The sequence below is a fragment of the Lissotriton helveticus genome, chromosome 11 (assembly GCF_964261635.1).
Source record: "Lissotriton helveticus chromosome 11, aLisHel1.1, whole genome shotgun sequence".
NCBI classification, from domain to species: Eukaryota; Metazoa; Chordata; class Amphibia; order Caudata; family Salamandridae; genus Lissotriton; species Lissotriton helveticus.
The window spans coordinates 431,389,251-431,408,622 of record NC_136072.1 but is presented as its reverse complement, the minus strand read 5'-3'; positions in this window follow the sequence as shown (position 1 = coordinate 431,408,622).

The following is a 19,372-nucleotide window of genomic DNA, read 5'->3' as shown; positions in this document are numbered from 1 at the left end:
CAGTAAACCACTCTGCAGTGCAGGGAATATGAAATAGAATTATTGCTGGATTTTGATACCATGGGACAACATGGGATAACTTTGTTAATTTTTTTAAGACTCTGTACAATCCGATATTTGCCATTGGGCTTCTGTAATCCGATAATCAAAAAATTGCAAAGACTTCCAGCAATTTCCTTCAAGATCCCTTGTTTTAACATGTTTTTAATCACTTGTCTTATTCCAGCCACTGTGTCTGAAGTTACATTGTGAAGTTGTGTTTTTGGGAAAATAGCATTCGGTTTTATTGTGATCCAGACTGGTTCCACACCTTTATTTGGTACAGTGTATTTTCCTGAAAAATCCAATACTTCTGTTTTTGCAATAGCTCTTAAATTTGAAGGTAAATCCTCCACCGTTCTCACAGGATATAAGCCTACTTGTCGGACCATTTTAAATTCAACATCTTCATCATGTATTTGAAATTCAACACCATCCAGTGTGCAGTATATATTGCAATTTATCTTGCATAAAAGTTCTCTCTCTATGTCACACCACAAATTGATGATCTTCCTCAAATAAACTTATTTTTACCGGCACATTCTATGAAACAGGCTTATTTATTTATTTATTTGTGGCAACAATAACTTGGATCTTCTTTCCTGAGAGCAGTAGGTCTGGGACTTCCCCTGTTGAACTGGCAACTCCTGTGTTGATGAGAAATTATATTTGGTGGCCATTAACCTCTACTTCTACAAATGGTCCACTTTGGCCTACCTCTAAGACTGCACCAAGTATACAATCTTCCTCCCCCTCAGGCACCATCATTGGGAATTGTTATGGTATGTTATGTTATATTATTTGGTTTATAAAGCGCTCAACTCACCCTGGGGCAACTCGGCGCTGCCTAGCAGAATAGAATCCTGAGGAATGAGAGCACAGAAGAGGACTGGAAAGTAGAATAAACCAAAAAGGCTCTCAGTTGTTTTCTAAAAATACCGTAACTAGAGATTGCTCGCAAAGCCGGGGGGAGCTGATTCCAATATCTTGGGGCAAGATATGAGAAGGCTCTGCCCCCGGTTGGGGTGAGACGAATTTTAGGAACCTGAAGAAGACCCAGTGAGCTGGATCTGAGTCTCCTAGAGGGACAGTATTTTAGAAGTTTTCTTTGTAAATAGAGAGGACCTCTGTTATTGGGGGCATTGTGGGATAAACAACAGATTTTGAAAAAGGATCTCTTTTTCACAGATAACCAGTGTAGTTCTCTTAGCAGCGGTATCGAAGGGGATCCTGCAGGACGATTTAGGATCATTCTCGCTGCTGTGTTCTGTACCACTTGTAATTTAGCCAGGGGAGTCTCTCCCACCTCTGCCAGCAAAGTATTGCCGTAGTACAAACGACTAGTTACCATAGCCTGCACTAATGTCCTATGGTGAAGGGTATTCATGAATGGAAGTATTTTTTGAAGTTGTCGTGGACTATAGAAGCATGAGCTGGTCGTGGCCGCAAGGGGATCATTCATGGTCAAAGTCCGGTTCAATTTTTTACCCAGGTTTTTAACTGAGAGTTTGGCGATGGGAGCAGTGCCTAATTGGACGGGCCACCAATCGCCTGATCACATGTCCAAGGCTTATTCCATTAACATGATCTCAGTTTTTTGGGATTTAATTGAAGGCAGTTTCCTGTCATCCAATCAGAGATTGCCTTCATTCCGATGGCAAAACAGATTTTCTCTAGCTCCAATGGTGGACATAAGCTGCGTATCATCTGCGTATGAGATGATCTCAAAAACCAGCTGCTCGACTATCCTTGCCAGAGGGGCCATATATATATTAAAGACTGTAAATAACCCTAAATTAAACCAGGGTGAGCTGCAAGAAGATCAAAGAGAGGTTGAATCATCAAATGAGGCGCCATGCAGACAGCTGCTAGGAGACATCCATAAAAAACCTCTAAATCCAAACTTTCAAAGGCACACCATCTTGGGAGAAGGGCAGATATTGTGCCCCCCTCAGCATAAAAACCAACTAGTAACACATGAGGTGCTGCTTACTCCCAGATACACAGCCATAGGCTCGTATGACATTCTAAACAGGTCTAACATTGTCCGCCTCTTTGGTCATATTGAATCCTTGGCACAAATTACCTCAGACAAGATCGAGTGGGTAATGTTTAAAAGACTGGAGAAGGATACCCATGGCGACTCTACTCTAGTTGGCTTCGCACAACAGCAGGCCCAACATGCCGTCCTCAAGGAAGCGTCACAACTCGCAGAATGGGGTATCGAAGTCACCGTCCTCAGTGCGCCAAAATATCCACACGTTCTAATGCTTAATCATGGTCAGCAAGAGCCAACATCAGTCCTTAAAGGTTCAAGGACTAAAAGCCTAATTGGGGGGGCGAATACAGGGAGGCCAAGATCCCCGTTAAAAATTAATATCTCGCATAGAGACACACAGCGAAGAATGCAGCGGTTCCAGCAAGGACTGGACCTCATGGAGGTCACATGGCAACAGGGTCCCTAACCAAATACATAACCATGAAAACATAGCATGCTCAAACCAATTTAGCGGCCAAGATCGTAGGTTAACCATGATTTCATGGAACATTGCCGGGCTAAGCAACATTTTTAGAGACAAGGCCTCACTTGACTATCTCGCAAAGGGGGACATACTGTGTTTTCAGGAGTCCTGGGCGAGGACAACCACCCCATTTGGCGGCTTCTACGAATACTTCATATCAGCGACCAAAAGGACCATCTTTGGACGCCCGTCTGTGGGCCTATCTATTTTTGTAAGTCACGCTTGCAAACTTAAAATCAGAGAACTAAAAGTGGCATCATCTGACATTCAAGCAATTATAATAGAGGGGTTGAAAACGGGACAAGCGTCCCACCCACTATTATTAATCAATTGTTACATCAACCCAACCAAACATCAAAAGTATCAGGCATGGAATCTCTCACCAGTACTTTGGAAAACCTACTCATAAATTTTGAGCATCACAATGTGATAATGCTGGGAGACTTCAATATAAGAGGCCTGGGACAGATCCCTGTAGCACCCCAAAGTAAGAAGTTGGGCCCTTTGATTTCACTTCTCACAAATTTGAATCTACAATCCACACATGGGACAAAAAAAAACAGCCATCCCACATGGATCGCTAAACCGACCTTCAGTAATGTCTCCACCATTGACTATATTTTCACCAACGAATGGCTGGCCCACAAATTTTGTGATTTCACTGTGGACGATAGAGATGAAAGTGACCACAGACCTCTACGCGCCTCTTTTAATTTGGCGCGGGAACAAGTGGAAGCCCAGGAAATAATTGGAGCAACCACAGGCGACGAATGTCATCTTACCCTCAAAAGAATAAAATGGACGACCAACCTCAGTCCCAGCCTGTCGGAGTATGTAGCTACAAGGGAGGCAGAACTAAATATACAAGACATAAAGAACATCACACATTTCTGGGAAACACTGACCATGGATTTACTGAAGAACTTGGGTAATACCAACCAAGCAAGAAGCTGCCTAAAAAACTCCTGGTTAAGACGGCAAAAATCGCGGAGCCTGACTCAAAGCAAACAAGCCCTAAACAAGGCAATCAGGGAAAAAAAGAAAGGGAGCTACTGGGCACAGATGTCCTCCATCCCTGTTTTGCGAGCCATTTATAAGAAGAAAGTCTGGGAGTTGAAAAGACAGTGGACAGAAAAGTACTGGCTCAAAGTGTTCTCCCTAATCAAAGAAAAAACAATAGTAAGCTATGGCGATACATTAATAGTCTGAGCCCCAGAAGCGAGCACAAGGAAAACAGTGTTGCAGGTATTGTGTGGGAACAGTCTGTGAAGGGGCTGTACACCTGCGGGGTAAACAAGACGGACCTTGGCAGCTCAGAGTGGTCGCAGGTGGCAGCTCTAACTATTAAATCTCAGAGCACGCTGAAAGTCAGCTTAGGGCCCAATCAGCCCATCAAATTCACAGAGGAGGACACTGTAAGGCACATTAGAGCCATAAGATCAGATGGGGCCCCGGCCCAAATGGCATCCCTGCCCAGGTCTTCAAAACTGCCCCTGCCTTTTTTGCATCTATACTTACCCCGCTATATAATCATTCATTCTCCACAACAATTTTACCAACATCTTGGAAAGGCTCGGTCCTATTTCCAATACATATGAAGGGTGACCACTCGAACCTGGCTAACTACAGGCTCATAGCCCTACTCGATATAGAAGCCAAGGTATATGCCCGCTTATTACTCAGGGACTTAGAGGCTTGGGTGGATAAGAACGGCATTCTCCCGCCTTCTCAGACTGGCTTTAGGGCCAATAGTTCCACCTTGGACAATATCATAACATTGTCCTACCTCTCGAAGCAAGCCGTCCTGTGGAATAAATTGCCCCTGTTTTGTTGTTTTATTGACTATTCCACGGCCTTTGATCGGGTAAACAGAAGTCGGCTATGGGCAAAACTCAAATCCTGGGGGATCCCTCAAGCCCTGCTCAAAGCCATAAAAGCCCTCTACGAGGGGACATGGGTACGGGTGAAACTAAGCCCAACAATCACAACATCAAGAATTGAAACTAATTCTGGACTAAAGCAGGGATGCGTCTTGGCCCCCCTACTCTTCAACTTGTACACAGCGGACATGGGGCAAGCCCTGAAAGATGCCAATTTGGTACCTCAGAGATTGGGGAAGCTGGTCTTGGGAACACTCCAGTATGCAGACGACACGGTGGTCATGGACCACACCAGGGTGGGGCTTCAAAGAGCATTAAACAGTCTTGCAATATATAACGAGGAAAACAGCCTACGTATCAACGAGAGCAAGACAAAGATAGTAATCTTTGGTAAATACCAACATAAAAAACAAGCAACATGGTCATTGCACCATCAGGATTCAAGCAAGCCGGGCCGAAGACGGCGGTAATGCCAGAAACCGGTCCCCGGAAGCTTGTTTCCTTTCCAGTGAAGAATTGGCTTGGTAGTTTGGTCTGCCCTGTTCCCATGATGCACTGGGCCAGGGACAGACTAATTTGCATATAGCCAGGTTCGGAACTGGGATGGTGCAGTGAGCTAAAAAACGGTGATGGATCAAGCCCTGATCTGTTGACTGGGTAGGAGTGTTCTGATTAACTCAGATGCTCTGTCCATCACCACCCCCTTTTTGTAATTATTTTGGCCACCATGAGTGTGGAAGGGTATGCTCAGACATGAGTCCCTTGCTCATTGCACCATCAGGATTCAAGCAAGCCGGGCCGAAGACGGCTGTAATGCCAGAAACCGGTCCCCGGAAGCTTGTTTCCTTTCCAGTGAAGAATTGGCTTGGTAGTTTGGTCTGCCCTGTTCCCATGATGCACTGGGCCAGGGACAGACTAATTTGCATATAGCCAGGTTCTGAACTGGGATGGTGCAGTGAGCTAAAAAACGGTGATGGATCAAGCCCTGATCTGTTGACTGGGTAGGAGTGTTCTGATTAACTCAGATGCTCTGTCCATCACCACCCCCTTTTTGTAATTATTTTGGTCTTTGGGTGAGCATCGAATCAGTACAGCCACATCCTACAATTATCTGGGCGTATGGGTGTCAGACAGGGCCACTGCAGCCAAACATTTAAAGGAGCTAAAACCGAGAATTGACAAAATAATCCTGTCCCTTAGACGCCTTAGTCATCGCCTAGTTAGTCCATCCATAGAACCGATGTTGACTGTACTCAGGGCAAAACTGATTCCCGCTATTACGTATGGCCATCTAGCCTATCCAGGAGCATTTGAGAAAGTTATCAATGCGGCCCAGATGAAAGCCTATAAGTCTGTGTTACAGGCTCCTAGACAGGCAAGGAACATCAGGTTAAGGCTGGAAATAGGCCTGAAACGCCCAGAGTTGGTATTACAGGGGATTTGTTAAAATATTATATCAGAGTACTGAAAGCCCCTGAAAATAATCTTAAACATTTCTTAAAAATTATATTTGGAGAAGCGGGCTCCCCTTGGCACTCCAAGTTGAAACAAGGAATTGACCTACTGAAAATTGAGGGAAAGAGCTTGCCCCTTCATGAAATTCCTTATTCTGCCTGGGCCCAAGCAGTAAAGCGCCAAGTCCAGACCATCTCGTTTGAACTGGATCAGTCATCACTCCGGGACAACTCTCTCACATCGGCCCTGGATAAGTGATTCATTCCTGGCAAACCCCAACCATACTTGCAAGACTCACTCTCTACTCAAGCAAGAATCGTGGATTTTAACCCAAAATGGGCACAAACTGACGGTACTATTGCCTGCCGATTATGCAACTACCGTAGGGAATCTTCGTTACACCTATGCTGCTGTACAAAACTGGCTAGCGACCATCACCGTTTGCTGTGTCCGGCCCTACGGAATTTGGGCCACAGAACTTGCAGAGAGGCCTCAGATTGGTGCTTTTCAGAAATTACAACTTGCCTTCTTGCTAGGGTTGGTACGTTTATCCATCAAGTCAGAACTGCACTTGATTCACATCAAAAGGCCACAGACCTCAAGGACCCTGTCATTTAGTATCTGGGCCTAGATGTAGGTAATTTCATTTTACCACTTCTTAAATACCGAATTTTACCGATTCGGTATTTAAGAAGTGGTGAAATAGAGGGGGGGATATAGGTATTACAGAATCGGTAAATACCGAATCGTTAAGATTCGGTATTTACTGAATCTGTAAATTCCGATTCGTTAATGCCCATTGATTCCTATGGGCATTGAAGCCCATAGGAATCAATGGGCATTACCGAATCAGTATTTACCGATTCAGTAAATACCGATTCCAGCAAGGGTGCAGGGGGTGTCACTTTGACACCCTCTAGCACCCCAAATACAGGCATGTGTGCCATGTGGCACACAGACATGCCCTAAGGGCATGTCTGTCTGTCACATGGCATAGGTGTGCATGCACACATGTGCATGCACACCTGGATTCGGTATTTTACCACCCAATTGGATTGGGTGGTAAAATACCGAATCTGAAAGGCCTTTGGGACTCAGAAGAGTCCCACCTACATCTAGAAGTTACCGAATCGGTAAAATACCGATTCGGTATTTTACCGATTCGGTAAATTTACCGTATCGGTAAAATTGGCCCCCTACATCCCAATTACCGGCCGGTAAATGGTCACCTACATCTGGCCCTTAGTGTTCTAATCATGCTAGTTGTCACCTAATTTAGGAAGTTCTTGCAAAGCTACTGGAATCTCTGGAATTAGAAATTTAATCAGGGTCTTACAGGGGGCTTTTTAAGAATTTTTATATTGACAATTGGCATTATAGAGTGTATAACCCTGTTGAACTTTCACAGAACTCGAGACTCTTAGAGGCTTTCATTTTTTTTAATTATTTTTTTTATTTTATTTTTTAACGGCCACAAAGTAGTAAAGACAGTCATTACGCTATCTTAAAGCAGAATATCGGGTTTTTAAATGGGGTAGGGTTTTTTGGGTGGGGGGTGATGTTTATGTGTTTTATACTGTATAGATTTTAAGTAATCGCACATAAAAAGATTCTATATATATTAAAGAGGGTAGGACTCAGACAAGAGCCTTGCGGGACACCCTTCTCCAGATACTTTTTAGCAGAGGTGTAAGGTCCTAACATGACAGTTTGAGTTCTCTGAGACAGCAAATGTTGTAGCACCTTCAGGGCTGTCTCTTGGATACCACAAGAGAATAGTCTCTCCGCCAGCTTCTGTGAGAGATGGTATCAAAAGCTGTGGAGAGATCTAGGAGAATCAGTATCACAGAGCCCCCCGGAACTTTTGTCATCCTGAGAGAATCTGTCACTGCCAGAATAGCAGTTTCAATACTGAAACCTGGTCGAAATCCCGATTGCTATGGATCCAGGATTTCATTGAGTTCCAAGTAGGAAGTCAGTTGTCTGTTGATAATGCTTTCCAGCAGTTTCCCCAAGAGTGGTAATAGGGAAATGGGATGGTAGTTGCTAAGGACTGATGGGTCCGCTGTAAATTTCTTTAATATAGGGCGAACAAACGCCTCTTTCCATATAGGGGGGATGGTGCCAGTTAATACAGAGCAGTTGAAGATATCACAAATTGCAGGAGCACAGCTCATGGCTAGAAGAGCCATGAGTTTTGGAGGACAAAGATCATTCGGTGACCTGGATTTTACATAGGAAAGGCGTTTTGAGACCTCCTCAATAGTGGTCAGTTCAAAGCTCTCCTAGGAGCTGTTTGTTACCTTTCCCCTATCCTCGAGTTTGGTCAGGGTTTCAGAAACTGAAGGAGCTATCAAAGGAAAGTTATCATAGATTGTGGATGTCTTATCCTGAAAATAGGTCACCAGGGAGTTACATAAATCCTGAGACTCCGTAGGAGACTACCTGCAAACTTTAGGGGATGTAAAATCTCTGACTATACTAAACAGGGTTTTCGAGAATCAAAACTCTTGTTCTCCGACACGTATTTAAATGGGTTCTGATTTTGGAATGGATTTTAATTTTTTTTTAACATTAATAATGCAGTCTCTTCATCTAATCTAAGACTCCAGCAATTTAGAACAACCTGTATGCTCTATCATACTCCAGAAAGAATCTCCAAATGGGCTGGGAACTTATTAAACAATAATGAGCGAACTAAATGCCCTAAATGCGCTTTAGTAGCTGCGGACTTGGTATACATTCTGTACTCATGCCCAATGCTATCAGAATTCTGGAGAGCCCTGGGTAAGATAATTAATCAAAAATTGAATTGTCTTCTTCCTCTTACAGTTTTTTCTGTTTTACTAGATATCAATACCATTAACACCCCACATAAGGCTATTATTACTATTATGCTGTCCTGCGCCAAACTTACAATTGCACGTGCCTGGATTTCCCCAAATCCCCCGACAGTCATGGAGTGGTGGGCTTTGTTTAACGAAATTCACGGTATGGAATTATCTTTAGCCAGACTTAGGGGTACGAAATCAATCATGAGGTTTGAAAAGATCTGGGGATCCCTCAATATTTGACTGTTCTCTGTTTGTTTGAACCTGCCCCCTCGTCCCTTTCTGCCTTTTCTTTTCTCTTAATATACTCTTCTCTTTTCTTACTGGAATACTTTTCAACTGCGATATTTCACGTCACATAAATTTACCATGTATTCTGTTCTGAAATTCAATGATAATGCTTTTTAAGTAATGTTTATTCTGGTTTTGCTGTTTGACTTTTGTGTATGTCATGGTCTTTTTGTAAATGCTTCTCTGAGTTGCAATAAAATAAAAAATAAAAAGGAATGGATTTTCATTTTCTCTTGATACTTGATTCCTGTTGAATCTGGAAATACCCATATTTTGTGGGGACATTGGACCTTGCGGGACCTGCATCATAGGATTTGTGATTGAGTTGGCATTTACATTCGTTGGACTGGAACATGTATTAGAACATTTCTGCATTTGTGTTTGATCTACCCCTTCCATTTGTCCACCACCCACTCAATTTGGATTCTCTCTCGTCTAATGTCCGAAGCCTGTTACAACAGTGACAAGGAAATGATTTCTTCAACGTTGCAATATCCATTCCTGGATTTGGATCAACCGAAACCCCTCTACCTGGTGAAACACCAACTCCATCCTATGAAATTTGTTCTTCAACTCAAAAAACCAACACCCTGCATTCCACCAAAATATTCTCTATGCAATTGATTCTGAAACCCCTTTCGAGCCAGCTTTGTTTGCACAAGTATAAACTTCTCTTTAACTCTCTCTTCTGCTTCATTTCTTGCTCATCACTTCATTTTGCGTACCTCTGGATCTCATCTAAAGACTTTGAGGAACAACAGGCCCTGCCAGTGTCTGAGCTGATACAACTTGTAACACTGGACCAGGTACAGGAACAATTGAAGCATTAACACCTAGAGCTATTACCGTAGGGGCTGCTTGAACAGATGCAGGTGCAATCAGAAGTGCTCATCCTGGTTTTTCAACCTGAATTGTATTTTAACCAACAGGGGTTGTATCCACTGTAGTTCTAGTGGTTGTAACACCCTCTGTATTTGTTGTGGGGGCTACATATGGCGGTGGACATGAGGGCAACACAGCATCTAAAATGTCACCCTTGAATCGCTATGAGTGTTGGTTATTCTTGCAACTTCTTCATCCTAATTTCCTTGACTAAACATTTCTTCCACCGTTGCTGTCCTTCATCCCACTGAGCATCTGCATAATTTCACACTGCTCTCTTTGCTCCTTTCTGGTACTTTTCTTTCTACTTGGTATGACATGATTGCTTTCAAGCATCTAATGCTTCATGCTGTGTAGGTCTAGGAAGTGGCTTCATTTCATATAACTTTTCTTTTACATTTTCAATAATCTTTAAATCAAAAGTACCTTATTGTGGAAATGTGAAGGGTACTTCATTTTTAGTGATCTTGCACCATTCAAGAAGCCACAACCATGTTGAGCCACACTTTTGTCACCATAAAATGAGCTTGCGTACATTCTGGTTTTGCCTCTTCACCCTCCCAAACTGGGACTCACCCATCAAATCTCTAAGTGATTTGAACCCTTTCATAATTGCAAGGTTTCAACAATAAATGAACTATAAACAAATTCAAAATTTCAAGGTTTTTATTCCATTTACATTTCTGTATACTGCAATACTTTCCTCCGATCCTGTCATAAATTTTCATCTGCAAAACTATCCCAGCTTAATACTTCATGACTCATCAACCACTCTCAGCACAGCACTTTACACCAACTGACATATCCCATCACGGGCAGACTCTGATATAATTCTTCACTCCTTGCAGCAGTTCACCTTCCTTTACAGTTTTCTCATACACACAACTCTACAATTTTAAGCAAGCACAATAAACGAATAACTTTTGTCTGGTCTGCTAAAGAATGTAAAATAGACCATGCATACAAGAGACATATATAAGGGTTTAACACCCTCCAACGTTTGTACATACACTTACACACAAATGAAATCTCGACCAGCAGGTAATTACCCTAACGTATAAGCGTTCCCATTACCTAACATGTTCCACTAACACCAATCAATACTCATACACCCTTCAACTAATTGGTATAGTCTCTATCTCAGTTCTGCATTCAATAGTACCTCCCAAATCTTCAACACAAACCTTAGCAGCCAAACAACACCACAACTTTTTATCAACTTCCTTTTTATTCCGGGATCTTGGACTACTTTGAGTCCGAAAGCAACTTCAATGGCTCAACATCTAAGCATAAACACAACAATTTTATTGACTTTACCATAACACAAAATACACAAACTTCAACACAATGACAGACTCCTAATCAGACAATTGTGACACGTAACCCTCTTGATACTCACACATCCACCACTACAATCACCTATGAAACTGCAAACTCCTTCAGTCTTCAAGTTCGAGTTTTGGACTTGAGGGACATGGGCAATGCTAAGTTGGGGCAAACTATTTCAGTTCCTCTCTCTTGTGAGTCAGACCATCCCGTCGCTACTACTTGAGGGAGAAGGGTTTTCTATATTTCAATCTTCGGGTATAATCATTAAATAACCCCCGCCACTGACCGTATGAAGTATTGTTCATTCACAAACAGAAAAAGGAGCGAACATCTACATACCAATCTATCATTTAAGACTTTGTACAACCAATAAAGAGAATTGGTGTGAGTTTTTTAAAGTTTTATTTTTCAAATTCTCAAATATCTCTATTTTATTCCAGGATTAATATTTTAGGCATTAGCATTAGAAATTAAAATAGCCAAATAATTGAAAATTAAGTATGTGATAAAATAATACATTAGTCAGAATAATAGTAGTTATAAAGCAACAAGCATGTTCCATAAAGGAAATTCCCTAATCTACATTTAGTTGGAAATAATACACGATAAAGGTGTCAGGTCAGATACCCAATGAAATGTTCTTATGAGAGATCAATGTACAATCATAAAGCATTTGCATAATTGTCTTCGAAAATGTATCAGTCATAAATCAGCAGAAACAAAGGAAATAGGCTAAATAACCTCTCAAGTAGAGATGTCTAAGAGAATCAGAGATGAGCCTCTACTCATCAAATTGTCCTTGGCTGAATACGTACTCCACAAAAGATGAATTACAAGAATTCTTTATTTTAGGCAAAACCGTCATTCTTGCATTTTGGAGTCATTACTTCGTCCTTCGCTTGTTAGAACATGGTACTGGAGAAAAGGAAGTGCTCCCAGCATGGCAATTATATTGCCCTCCAGTGGGCTTTCTCGCTATGACCAGCTCGTGTTGCATGCTGGAGAATATAGTACCTTTGCCTCTTTCCTTAAGTAGGATCTGTGTATGAACAAAATTCATATTCATTTTTATAACCCTCAGTTGGCCTTCAAAATTGCAATTGCCAGTCAAATTACACTTGTCTTTTGTTCTCTGAATATTAATCCTCATTCACAGGACCAGTTTAATCTAGCTGTATTAGATATTGAATGGTGAGAATAAATACTTAGAAATGGCATAACTCATTGATTCTGTAATATCCAATTTACAGATTCTTAAACATAACCAGTAATTTACTACATCAAGATATCTCAGAGGGAAATGTCCGCAGGGTAGCTTAGCTCCATCACACCACTCCCTAAATATCCTGCATAAATAGATATGCCCCGAGTTGAAACGACAGAGACGGAGGTCGCCTGACCCCCGAAGCGCACCCTGCCGCTGTACGGACGGCTGCCTCGATCCGGCTGAGATAACTGGCTGGACCTGGGCTGCTGCAGTGGAGGACGTGAGGCGCGCTGCTTAGTCCTCCGGCCGCACCCAGGCAATCGACACCGTGGCTGCGGTGCACGTCCTGGGTCCACCTCCTGGTTGAGGGGGCCTCGCTGACTTGGCTGCCGGCCGCAACTTCTCTGGTGTATACTCTGCCCCTCACCACCCCTCCCCCGAAGCCCGGGTTGGGTTTAGATCACGTTCTGTGGGCTTGTGGCCACCCGCGCAAGCACTGCAACCGCAGCTGAGGGCCCGTATTTCCAGGGGCCAGCCATGAGGGCCCCACATGGCAGCAATTGCCTCTACCTGACTGGCTGAACTCTTTCCCCTCCACATTCACATTCTGCATCTAGTGGGCTGCCGGTCCTGAAGTTGCTCCACGTGTCATGGCTACAGTGAATTGACTGCCCTTCAGGGGGCGGTTTCTGGGACACAGCGTGGGACAGGCCTTGAAGAGAGCGCCTACTCACCAACATTTGCAGATACTGCGTGTACCTGTCACACTACAGCGTGGCGCTGTGGTGCCGGCCCGGAGCCTACCTTTACTGATTGCTCTTGTGAGGGGGGTGCCGGATAGGCATTGGATTCCTTGTTCTCCTCGGCAGGGGTGCGAGAAGCGCAAATAATTTACTGATCCTGAGCACAGTTTCCCCATGGTTGGCAGACATCACTGATTACCAGCTAAGGTGGGAGAGCTGAATTCTTCATCCCAGTTACACTGGGCTGCGACTTCCTCGCTGATAAGACTTGCTGGAGGGTGATTCTTTGAGCGGCTAGCAAAGGCTCCAATACTGCATCAGTGCTCCCCCCGCCTTTTGGTGTGCGCATCCTCCTGGGGTGTTTTTCCCATCAGTCTGGGCTCAACTGGCAAAACCCGACAGGCCGAAGAGGGCCTAGTCCCTCTAGCAGGCGGGCGGTGAGAAGCTGGAACAGCCTGGTCCCTCATCCTGCACAGCTTGCACACCGACTACAGCATGACGAGTGGCCGCAGCAGCCGAGGCGCGATCCAAGCAAAACTGGAAAAGTATGCCTAACAGAAAGGCCAGGATAAGACACAATCTAACACCAAACCTGGTTGGGAGACACTAAACCCCACGCTGCAAGACATCTTAACACCCATAACGATGGTGCGCACCTCTCTGGAAGGCCGCATTGATACTGTCGCCTCAGAGGTCTCTCTGATCAGAGCGGACATGTGGAAAATGGCGGAGCGCATCACCGAGGTTGAAGTCACGACCAAAGACCTAAAGATGGATATGGACCTCCTCAAGCACGAAGTAACTGAACTCCTAACCAATCAAGATGTGCTCAAACGGCAACTCTGTGACGATTAAGGTCAAATGAGATGTATCAACGTTCACATAATAAGTGTGCCAGAAAAGGCCGAGGGGCAAGCGCCGAACCTGCTTGCTGAAGACCTGATATTGCAGCAACTCCAGCCAAAGGGGCTGTCCAAGCACTTTTCCATCGAAAAAGCACACCGGGGCCGGGCAGATGGTCCAAGCCTGGCATGCCACTCAGGCCTTTCCTGGCAAGGGTGTTCAACTTCCACGACAGGGACGCCATACTCCAAGCAGCGAGAGCTGCCCCACTGATGGCCATGGATAATAGCAAAATCACTTTCTTTCCAGATTTTACATTACGAGTGCAGAAACAACGTCGTATTTTCCTAGAAGTGAATAGAGCATTGCAGGATCAGGACATTAAATACGCCATGCTGTTTCCGGCAGAGCTGCGTGTGGAATACGAAGGGAAAGTGTTTTTTTACTAGGCCTGAAAATGCATGGGACTGGCTTGACGGCTGGCGCACGGTCAGCAAACGGAACTGTAAACCACACTTTGACACTGGTAACAAGGACAAGTCGAGCCGACAACATGGGTCCCCACTGAGCGGCAAATCCACGACAAAGGGTTCAGCGGATTGGAGACTAGCTGATTGAAAGTGTGCAACGGAGGCTTCCAGTCAACATGGCCTATGTTACCAAGTTCCTACAGAGACAGGCTGCTTTGCAGTAAAACTGTCTTGGCTTAGAACCTTTTGGTTAACTTGGTTTTGCTCTTGCAACTTTAATGGCCATGCTTGCTTCCTGCTGAAGGGTATAGTTACTTTCTTATTGACTACCATCTGGTATGCCTTAATTCAATGTTTATTTGGCTAATGTTGGGATAAATGTGTTAACACGAATTGATGCCCCAGGGAGTGGCATTGGATCACGTTCCTTAATATTTTAAGGGTGGGCGATAGGCACTCTACAAGTTTGGAGTGTCGGGTGGTTTAGTGCCCATTGTGCAGGGAGGCAGGGTGGTGTTTCGGGGGTGTGGGGACTTGTTTAATTTGTTCTTGTTTTTGTTTTATTGTGATGGCTGTGATGCAAGATATACTATGCAATCAGGCACACTTAGGGCTCACAGATTTGGCATATCAAAATTTGTCACACACACTCGAGAAAAGGGGATGGCGCCCCCCATTTATCCCTGTGTACCATGTCAGTCTGTAGCATGAACAGAATGCTCTGCATCATTACTTGGAACGTTAACGGATTGGGAGACAAACTCAAGCGTGGGGTAGCACTCTAATACCTCAAGATACAGGCCCTGGACATCGCCCTCCTCCAAGAGACACACCTCATTAGTAACACCTGCAAAGCACTAGACCTCTGGGGCTACAGGTTAGTGGCACATGCGGGATTTACAACTAGCTCTAGAGGGACTGGTATCCGTATTCGTAAACAATACTCATTCATAATACTTGGATTGATGGCCAGGGTAGCTACACAGCAATAGCAGGGACTTGGGAGGGGAAACACCTTAACGTACTCTCCATCTATATCCCTCCAGTGCTGAAGAAAAGCACGTTGTCCGACCTAGGTAAGCTTCTGCTGGATCTACCGGGTGACATCCTAGTGATGGGAGGAGACTTCAACCTTGCGGTCGATGGTCGGATTGACCAGCAACCCCCCTGGCACGAACCCCTTTCTGGTCTGCCTCCTGGCATTCGGCCTAGTGAACCTCTTGCGCCATTTAAACCCCCTGAAGCAGACTTTTACCTTTCACTCCGGGGCCCATGGTAGTCAGTCCTAATCGACCATAGGATCACACATACTGATGATCTTTCCTACTTTACTGACGCTAGGTCCCTGGCACGTGGTATTTCAGATCACTCCCCTGTTCTTATTTAACTGACTCTGCCTCAGGGCCACCACCGCTTCACCATCTCCATAAACCCATGGAGCCTAAAGATCCCATAGGTCAGGAGTGACCTGCTGAAAGGAGTGACGACTCATTTCTTTACTGAGAACACAAATTCAGTTCAATCTCACTGCATGTTATGGGGGGCCTTCCGACGGTAATCAAGGGTCAGGCTCTTTCACTGATGGTAGGACACAAGACGGAATGGATGGCTAGATTAGACACCTTGGAGCAGGAGATTAGGGAGTTAGAAGATGAAGTGGAAACTAGTGACAACGAACTGCTGGCTCTCACTTTAAGTGCCAAACGCCTAGACTATCGCCATTTAGCGACAGAGACTGCCAAGGTGAAGCGCAAAGTGACACTTCACAGAATATACGAGTTGGGCAATGCTTGCCTGGTTTGAGAGGCAGGAGACCGCTCAGAGATGGGTGTCCCTTATCGAGACGGATGCGGGTAAAGGGGTGACAGATCCACAACACATTGCTGAGGCCTTCGCCTCCCACTTTGCCTCCATATATTCCTCCGCCACTCATACCACTCTACAAGACTCCAGAGATCTCCTGGCTAATATCCTGATGGCTGTACTTTCTCCAGAGGACAGTGACTCTTTGGAGGGTGACCTTACGGAAGAGGAACTCGCGACTGCCATTAGCAGCACTAAGTCAGGCAAGGCCATGGGCCCCAAGGGCTCCCAATAGAACTGTTTAACCTAGTGTCCTCCAAGATAACGCCTCCTCTCCAGGCTATGTACTTGAAGTGGTATCAGACAGGGTTGCTGCCCCAAGATTTGATGCTGGCCTCAATTGCCATCATACATAAGCCGGGCAAACCAGTGAAAAGATTTGAATCTTATCGCCCAATCTCGTTGCTGACCGTTGAAGTTAAAATCTTGGCCAATGTATTGGCTAATCATTTAATCCCAGCCATATGCAAGCTTGTGCACCCTGACAAGTCGGGCTTTATGCCCGCTGCAACACGGCCCTTAACATCCGAAGACTCCACGGGGTAATGGGGAGAACCCACACCATTCTAGAGGATGCTGCATTGCTGTCTCTGGACACTAAAATGGTGGTTGACACCATTGAGTGGCCCTATCTCTTAGCACTCTCTGAGCGTCTGGGGTTCGGCCCTCTCATTATACAATGGGTTAAATTATTATACACGGGTCCCACAGCCCCGGTGATAGTTAACCAACACACTCCTCAATGTTTCCAGCTAGAGAGGGGGACCAGGCAGGGCTGCCCCCTGTCACCCCTCATATTTGCTTTACTGCTGGAGCCACTGGCGACCTAGGTCAGGGGGGAGCCCATGATCAGGGGACTGAAGTGAACTGACCAGCATTAGGACAGAATCTCACTCGTTGCTGACAATGTCCTGTATACGTGGCGGCTCCTTCGTCCTCGATCCACAGGATTCTGCACATCATTGCAATCTTTAGTGCCCATTCAGGATATAATTTTAATTGGGCAAAGTCTGTTTTATTTATGCTACAGGGCCCTAAGACACCACTATAACAGTTGCTACTGAGGGCTTTGGGTATCTCGGCATCTACATCATGCCACACCCGGCACACTTCTATGATATCAATCTTAAAGCCCCATATACCAGGCTTCAGAAAGACGTGCTTCACTGGCAGACGTTGCCCCTCACTTTGCTCATAAGAGCGGCATTGTTCAAAATGCTGGCACTTCCTCGGTTTTTATATGAATTACAGAACACCCCGCATAGAGTCCCAGATGCTTGTTTTGCCAGTTTGGAGAGCGAGGTTCAAACTCTCCTGTGGGATGGGAAAAGCAGGCGCATTGCGGTGCATAAATTGACCAGAGTGTGGTACAACGGAGGAATGGCGTTGCCTGACCTGAAACTTCTGGACTTCTCAGCTCGCAGTGGTTAACCAATGGGTTTTCGCTCCACCGTTCGAGTTGGCATATCGCACGGACTGATGGGTAAAGGCCAGGGGAGGTTACCAACGCATTATTCCAGTCTTAAACGACAGCACCTCACCAGCCCCACGGCTCACCTAGTGGCACTTTGGCACTCTGCAACTAAGAAACTAGGGTGGCACAAGAAATTAACATTGCTCACTCCCCTATGGGAATCCGAGCAACTCGGCATACTGAGCCGGTCTCCGGGCTTTGACAAATGGGACTTAATTGGGATTTCCTTGGTGGGGGACCTTTGGAAACATAATGCTATGGTCTCATTCGCAGCTCTCCCAAAAAAATATCAGTTAGCGGAGTCTGAGACATTCCGTTACCTCCAAATCCGACATGCACTAACCACTGTTGTTGCCAGCAGCGGGACTTTAACCGAGGCCTCCCCGCTGGAAGACCGACTCCTGACAGACCCCCTAACATGTAAAGCAATTCCACGTAAATTAATAAACAATGAACCTGATCCATTGATACTCATCCGACAACTGTGGGAAACAGCCTTGGGATATCTAGAGGATGATGACTGTCAGGAAGCCCTCTCCTCCCTAGGGAAGTTGCCATTCCAATGCGACTACGTCTTATTCAACCTAAAATATTGCACAGAACGTATCTATCAGCACACGTATTGGTTAAGATGGGTTGTCGACTGGATCCTGGGTTCCTTAGAGGGCGCACAGCTGAGGGTACCTTCTTCTACACGATCTGGGAGTATCCACTCCTCCAGCCTTATTGGGTGAAAATTGTCTCTACACTAGCGAGGGTCAGTGGGAAAGCCATTGACTACTACCCGTGACTCTGCTGACTGAATGTGTGCGAAACCATGAACTTGACTCGAACAGAATACACATGGGCATCCCTAGGATTTGTCCTTGCTAAGAAGAATATGGCTCCAGGGTGGGGAATCGGAGATTTGCCTACGTTTTCAAAATGGGCCAACCACATGGATAATGCTATGATTGCAGAAAAAGATGTACTTACGCATTGAGGTTGCCCAGCAAAATGGGACCACAATTGGGCAAAATGGAACACCTCACGGGATGAATCATGGCAATTTGCCCTCTCCCTTCCAACTTAACACTCGAGGAGGGAGTCTCATTAGGGACTCAGTTGTTTAATGCTACTGTTCAGTGCCTTAGATTGACTACTGCACTAATGTTTGTGACACCCAGATCCAAATATGAGGAATATTATAATTACTCACTCGTAACTGCAATATCAATTTCAAAAGTTTTTTTTATGATCAACAATGGGAAAACCCCATATTTCAGAACTGTAAGAAGCCATTTATTTGACAAGCTCCAGGAATATATTTCTTCATCTCATTTTATGCTGAAATGAACTGTAACTCAAGGTCACTATGTTAGTGTTAACAGAATATTACTTTTCCAAAGTTGTTTATTCCATTTTACATCATAATCCAACATGGTACCCAGATAATGAATGTCAGTCATCATTTCCAAGGGGAGAATATCAAGAGAGAGTTTGTTCTTAAACATATTTTGTGAAATAAATGCCATGAAGTTGATGCTTGACTATAATACCCTCT